Consider the following 7,655-nt stretch of genomic DNA (forward strand, 5'->3'; position numbering starts at 1 on the left):
CCTGCGCCACCTGGAGGTGCTATGGTCCCTGACATCTGTAGACAACAATCATCAGACGAGAGGAACAGATCAGAGGACAGGGAGGAACAGATCAGAGGACGGGGAGGAACAGATCAGAGGACGGGGAGACTGCAAGATGTCTGACAGATATCCGTTATCGATCTTCTCCATCTGGAAAATTATTTTATAACATGTATAATCCTGATGGTTGTTCCTTTAAATATAAACAAATCTTTGTTTTACAACTAAATAGTTAATATATGACAAAGGACCCCCAGAGCACCATGAGACAGCGCAGCACCTTTTTTGACTCTCTCTTTCTGACTGACACCTCCAGACTGAGTGTGAGTACATTTCAGCTTGAGCTATTCATTCCTGTAAACAACGGGCTTTCTAAGTGGTTTAGTAAAACAGGAGAAAAAAAGAATTTTACAGGTGAAACTGGAATAATTAGAATATCGTGCAAAAGTTCATTTATTTCACTAATGCAACTTATGCGGTGAAACTAATATATGAGACTCATTACATGCGTGGCGAGATAGTCCAAGCCGTGATTTGTCATCATTGTGATGATTATGGCGCACAGCTCATGAAAACCCCAAGAACCCCAAATCCACAACCTCAGAGAATGAGATTATTACATGCAATCAATAAAACAAGGATTGTACATAGAACAATATCGGACCTCTGACAAGTACCAGCATGCGTATGTACTCAGTACTTGGTTTGGGCCCCTTTTGCAGCACTTACTTTTGCACGATATTCTAATTATTCGAGTTTCACCTGTATGTGAAGACACAGTATATTTCGTTGAGAACATTAATGAGATATACTGTATACTACCTCCTACAACGTAGTGAATTGGCCGCAGTGATTACTAAGTGGTATTACCTTGACCAGTGTAAGTTTTTCTTTTTTACATTTATTAGCGTGGTCCTTGAATTCCTGGCTGGTAGGATCCACCGGAACAACAAGCGAGAGTGAACCTTCAGGACGGCGCCTCTTCTGGCCATTCTTGGAACTGCCGGTGGTGGCTGAAGAAAGAAAACATCATTACTAAGGTCATAGGAGACGACGCTCTGCCCACCGCTCTGTGAGATATTGGTCTCTCCGCAATCCCACACACATGATACATCATCTCCAGGCAAGACCCAAATTTACCACCAAACCTCCCTCGGCCCCTCTAGATCAGGGAATTATTTATTTATTTATACACCTTGTTACTGTAGCAAGGAACAGCTTTATTATTTCCTGTGACATTATTACCAGGCTTCTTTTCTACGGATCATCAGGTGCTCTAGGTTGGTTCCTAATGACATAGGCACACCCAAGTGATCATAGGACGGAGGGGGTGGGGTCTGTGTCCTTTGATGAGCTCCGAGAAAAGGATTTCATGGTAAATAAAAAATTCTGTTTTCTTAATCATTCATTAGAGTGAACAGGGAGAAGTAATTGTTAGGACAACTTGGATGTCCAAAAGCTGTCCAACTGAGTGGTGAGCAACACGGCAAACACACTGACAGGCCCACAAACAAACAACATGTTAACCCCGGGGGCTGGGTGAACCTCACAGATCTGCCTGAAGATCCCTACATCTGAAAATAGCACCAGAAGAGGACTGAACATCCACCTGGTAAAACCCGGAGAACATGTGACCAGAAGACTAGGTGGCAGCCTTGAAATCTGGAACACATGCCTGATGCTGAAAGCCTAAGCGGCACTATCTGATCTAGTGGAGTTTGCCTTGAAAGGAAAAGAAGGAACATTGACCTACAGCTTATGGGACTGAAGGATGAGCTGCACAAACCACCTAGAAATGGTGGAATGTGAGGAAGTCCGTCCCTTACGGGTTCCCTCAGGAAAGAAGAGGTAGCCTAGAGATAAACATGAACAGCTCGAACCACAGCCAACAGTGGAGGGAAATCTCCTTGGTATGTACTGGAGCAGGACAGAGAGATGGAAGTACAATGTCCTGATCAAAGGGAGAAAACTCCTTAGGTAGAGAGGAGGCCCTGGGCCCTTAGACAACCTCTGTGCAGAACAGAAAAGGTTCTTTGCAAGACAAGACCACCAACTCAGAATCTCAACTTGCAGAGGTGAGGGCAATGAGGAAGGCTACCTTGAGGACAAGAGTAAACAGAAGGAATATCTCTGATGGGGTCAATGGGCATTTTTGAAAGCACTGACGGAACCAGGTGGAGATCACCCAGAGTCACAGGTGGACATACAGGAGGAAGTATGTGAGTGTCAAGTTCCTAGGTTGGGAGCCTGAGATGATAAGGATGGCCTCTCTTACTACAACTGGTCATCACATGGTACAAGGTGACGATAAAATGTAGTACACTGGCAAGACGAGGTCAGCATACTTTCTGAAGTCAGCAAAACAGTAATTCAGACTAGATTGAAGAAAGGTCAGAACTGTGAACAGGTTGGAGTAACAGCCCTGATATCTTTTTCCTTTGCAGGACAATGGCTATGACTCCCCGAGTGAGCGGTTGTGCCCGAGTAGCATGAAAGTCTGCTAGTCTTTGTGGATACATTACCAGGTTTGACAACATGAAGTAGGGCAGAGGTAAAGCAGAAAGTCTAGCTTGCAGCTCCTGGAATGCACATTGGCACCCATGCATCTGAAATTATCTCAGACCAGGTGGCCACAAAGGCTAACAGATGTCTCATTGAGTGGAGGACCTCTTGTAGGCTGGGCAGCTTTGGAAATCCAAGGTTTGTGATGGAGAAACTATGCTTAGTTTTAGATGTAGAAGGTTTCTTCCTCTGCAGCTTAGTATACTTTTTCTGGGCCAAAAGGGTGATCTTTTTCCTAGTGATAGCTTGATAAAGTTGTCCAGTAATGCACCAAAGAGGCCACATGCAATAGGCGTGCCTTGCTCTGATGCCACACAGACCAGTACTTGAGCCAAACGATCCTCTGCCGGTGTATAGATAGGAGATCTATTATAAATATCATGTGTATAGTATCCACCAGCCCGGTAACATCACATCAGGCCAGAGGATTGTTAGAAGCCTCACTGCCCATCGTTCTAGGTGAGACCTCTGCCTATCCATAGACACCCTCAGCTTGGAGAACATATGTCTATGGGGGATAGTGAGACGACACTGAGGTCCTCACAGGCTGTATGAGCCCCAGTCCCTGACACCGGGGTGTAGTACAATGTATTGGGGTACTTACTCTGTCTCTGCAGCTGAAACGTTCCATCCTTCCCCTTTGCTGTGAGGTCCTTCATACAGATCACATGATGGGGTTCTGATGTCAGTGTGAGGTCACTTTGGGTCACAAAGGCTTTCTCCAGCTCTCGGTTGGCTTTGGTTGGATATCTCCGAACTCCACTCTTATTTCTATAGAACCAAACCACAGCCGCCTCCAGCAGCTCCTCCTCCAAGGTCACAGCATGCTTCTCCTGTACATCTAAGAGGAGTCGCTCCACCTGTATGACGGCTCTGACCTTGTCCTGGGGGAGACCATCGACCTTCAGAACTGATGTCCCGTTACTCAGCTTCTCCTCGATGGAGACATCTTGGAAATCGGAAGATGAGAGGATATCGTGTTCCTCCTTCCCAAACAGAAGGACGAGGTTATTTTGTATGGAGACGGGTTGAGTTTGGAGAACGTTCTTCATCCAGGCCTCGGCTTCCTCTACACCTTCATTGCTTGTTCCATTGATGATCAGACATGGGATTTCTGAATCAGTGAACTCAGAGGACTTACCATGGACATCAGGTCTGGGATCTGTAGGAAGAAAACAGCTACAATATAAGAGCCGCACACTGGAAGACTCGACTACGACAAGAGCGATAAGAAACTTTCTACCAATGGCCTCCAACCGTAATCACCACAATCCGGCACTGGGAAGGAGAAGATCTAGAATTGAAGCATCACACCATGACATGGAAGCCCAGATAAAAGTTCATTCCAATGTAAATTAAAATGAAAGACTGTATACAAATGCCAACGCGTTCGGTGGCCAAGCCTTCCTTGCCTGCTTAATGAGTGCTTACCAGACAGGAAACAGTGAGTGCGGAGCTGATGGTGGATGAGATGGATGAGTGGATTATACTCGTATTACCAGCTGCTGATGAGCTATTGTGCCAACTTACATTACATACCAAATAAATCAGCCGATATTAGGTCCACTTTTCCCTCTCGGTTAATCCCTGATGAAGCCGGCAAGGTTTCACTGCTTGAGCGTTTTTCAGCGCTTGGATCAGCGCTGCAAAACGCCGAGGTATGAACCCGGCCTAAACCTGATGAATGATTGTAGAGGATCACAGTGCTGAGTGTCTTCCTGGAATCATTAACTTGTCTGAACTCTCCCCCTGCTACTCTGTAACTAAAGAACCTTCCTGGTTGGTGCTGATAAACTACAGAACGTTACCCTGGAATGTAATCTATGGAATGGAAGTTATACAATGTACGGCCTTTGAAGGTTTTGTATTTGCAGAGAGAGGAGAGGAAGAAATTCTAATAATAAATGTGTGAAATCATCTGACGTGGGGCTCCCGACCCACCCAGTCTCTAGAGGACCGTCTAATGCAGGGCTCTCAAACTCATTTGACACGGGGGGCCACTCGACAATTTTTTTTCTCCCACGGGGGCCGGCTTGAAAAATGTTGTACATCAAAATAAAATGTAATTATATCCCGTTTGGTACTACGGACCCCAATACACACACAATAAGGCCGCATTCATATCTGTATGTTTAGGTGCAATTAGGTCAGGAACTTGCGTTTTTCTGCAGCAGGAATGCCTAATCTGGCGTTTACAAGCGGCGGCAGCTGTCACCCATTCAAGGTAATGATCAGGTGACAGCCGCCGCATGTAAACGCCTGCACATTGCATGTAATGATATGTGATATTATTATTACATGCAGTTAGAAAACACTCTCCCTGGATGCACAATCGATGCGTCCAGGGAGAGTGATTGATTCCTAACAGAATGTAATCATATCACACTCCTGACCCCCACCCACCTCCCCATACACATAAAAAAAAACTACCCCCTGCACATATAAAAAAAAAAAAAAATACTACACCTCCCCCGACATATAAAATAATAAAAACCCCCACTGCACGGGAGGAGCAGCTCTGCGGTTTGCATCCGATAGAGATGCAGACCGTGTAGCTGCTCCCGCAAGTCAGGTATGCGGTCCGCGATCGCGTACCTGACCTGTCACCTGGCTGCGGGCCACATAGTACCGGCTCGCGGGCCGGTACTTTGAGACCTCTGGTCTAATGTCTCATGTAACGCTATATGATGCGGCGCTGACACACCAGATATAATAACAATGATTTTCCGCTTTGTTACAATGCTGCTAATAACAGAAATATAAAGGTTTACATTGTAATAAACAATCACATTTCACGCTTCTGATCAGCTCTTACCTCTCCGCTCCGAGGTGGTCGCAGTCTTAGTGGCGGCACGACTGAACTTGAACTGATCCTGAAAAGCCTAAAAATAAAAATCACACGATAAATATAAACTGTTTTTCTTTATTTATATAAAAGTCGAACTCCGGACACACTGAATAATATTTCCTACATACAAGCCGTGTGAGTACGACCTGCTATCTGCTATCTGCTCTGCTATCAGCCCAGATGACCTCATCAGTCTGCTGCTTCTCCTTTTACGGTCCAATCGCAGGGTAGGGGTGGGAAGGGGACATGTAAGTGTTACTGAACTGCAGCAGAGAAACAATACTGTCTCCTCCCTGATAGTCAGGGCTGTGTATTGTTTGCCCGGAGTTCAGCTTTACAGACATAGCAGGGAAACACCCATCAGACCCCATCTGTGAACTCACCGCAAACTCTAAGGCCCCATTCACACGTAGCGATTTATCGCGCGATTTCCGCCGCGATATCGCGCATTTTTGCCGCACGATATCGCGAGAAGTCGCCGGCTAATGATATTCAATGGAGCTGTCTTATGTCGCGCGTCGCGGTCGCAAGTCGCTTCTACAGGACCCTTTTTTCGGCGGATTTTGCACGATTTTTCTTTTTTCTAATGGAGCCCGACGGAGAAGGTCGCGCTACCGTCGCTGGAACGTCGCCCCGAAAGTCGCGCTATCCCGGCCACTGCAAAAGGTATGTCGCAACGTGTGAATGGGGCCTAATGGTCCCAACTGTCCCTTATTTAAGACCGAATCCCTCTCTCCTCCTCGGTCGTCCCTCTCTCCTCTCTAGCTGTTACACACAATGCAGTTTGGTTTATCACAGAACTCCGCCCTCTGTATTCACAGACAGTGATCAGGATCGAGCTGTATCATTTTTGTCTAACCTGGTAGGTGGCGCTGTCTTTGGGGTGAATGACAAAATACACGTCCAGCTGCTTCTGCTGTCCTCTGGCAAAGTCCAGCGCCGTCTCCAACATGACTTTAGCCACATTCTGTTTGGGGAGGCCGACATTCCCCGTCCCCAGCGCCGGAAAAGAGATGGAGCGACTCTGATAGACATCTGCTGCGTGCAGACATTCTTTGGTGGCCTGAGCCAAAACCTGCAACAAGATGGGAGATGATAAGGGAGATGATGGGGATGATGGGTGAGATGATGGGGGGGATGATGGAGGAGATGATGGGTGAGATGATGGGGGAGATGATGGAGTAGAAGAAGCCCCCGATGTGATAGCCAATTTACACAGACAGGTCCCCTTTATGGAGACATCAGCAGTCTCTAGGACCTCTAATGTCACCTAGGGACCCCCAAAGAAGCTGATGAAGCCGAGATCTGCTCCATCAGCTTCTCCCTGGTTTCTGTAGACGTGAGGTAACACTGTATATATCACGCCTGCATTCAGAGAACGAGAAGGAGATCAGAGGGAGATCATGTGATGATCTCCCACTGATCTCCAGGGACAGAGCCGCCCTGCAGATGCCGGGCCCTCACCGGACACAACGGGGATCGGCAGCAGCAGAGGGGGGCCGCACACATTATACAAGCAAACCAGCCGCCGGACTAGTTGTATGTAGGCCAGTGTGTACGCGCTCCGGTGTCCCCTCATCACAGACAAGAGGACGAGTTAATTTTCAAGCCCTGTATATATATATTGAAGTGACATACACCGTATTTTTATATATAGGGCCCCATTTATAAAGCAGGGGTGTGGCCTCACCACAATAAAAGACTAGCGTAGCGTGCTTTGGAAATGTGCATTCCGGGATTCCGATGCCGGAGGTGCCCAATAAAAAATGAGAAGGAAGCTTTTAAACTAGAAAGTGGGGGGGAGGGTATAAAAATAAAATTAGTTAAACTAAACGTAGATAATTTAATCGTAGGTAAAAATAACACAGAAAATCCTGACATCCTCAGGGGCCATATATTAGCACATGAAATGTTCATAGAATATTATCAGAGGCTGCTGAGACATCCTGCAAGAGGCGGTCAGAGACTCTGCACATGACACCAGGGCTGTCAGAGACTTGAGATGTGACGGTCAGAGGCTGAGAACTTGTGACATGAGACTGTTGGAGATCACAACTATTACAACCACTTTGCAAATGAATGGAATGCTGCCTGATCGGACCCGAGGGCCACACAATACAGGTGAAACTCGAATAATTAGAATATGGTGCAAAAGTTCATTTATTTCACTAATGCAACTTATGCGGTGAAACTAATATATGAGAGAGACTCATTACATGCAAAG

This window comes from Nanorana parkeri, unplaced genomic scaffold (assembly GCF_000935625.1).
Source record: "Nanorana parkeri isolate BGI_ZX_2015 unplaced genomic scaffold, ASM93562v1 scaffold3074, whole genome shotgun sequence".
In the NCBI taxonomy this organism is placed as follows: Eukaryota; Metazoa; Chordata; class Amphibia; order Anura; family Dicroglossidae; genus Nanorana; species Nanorana parkeri.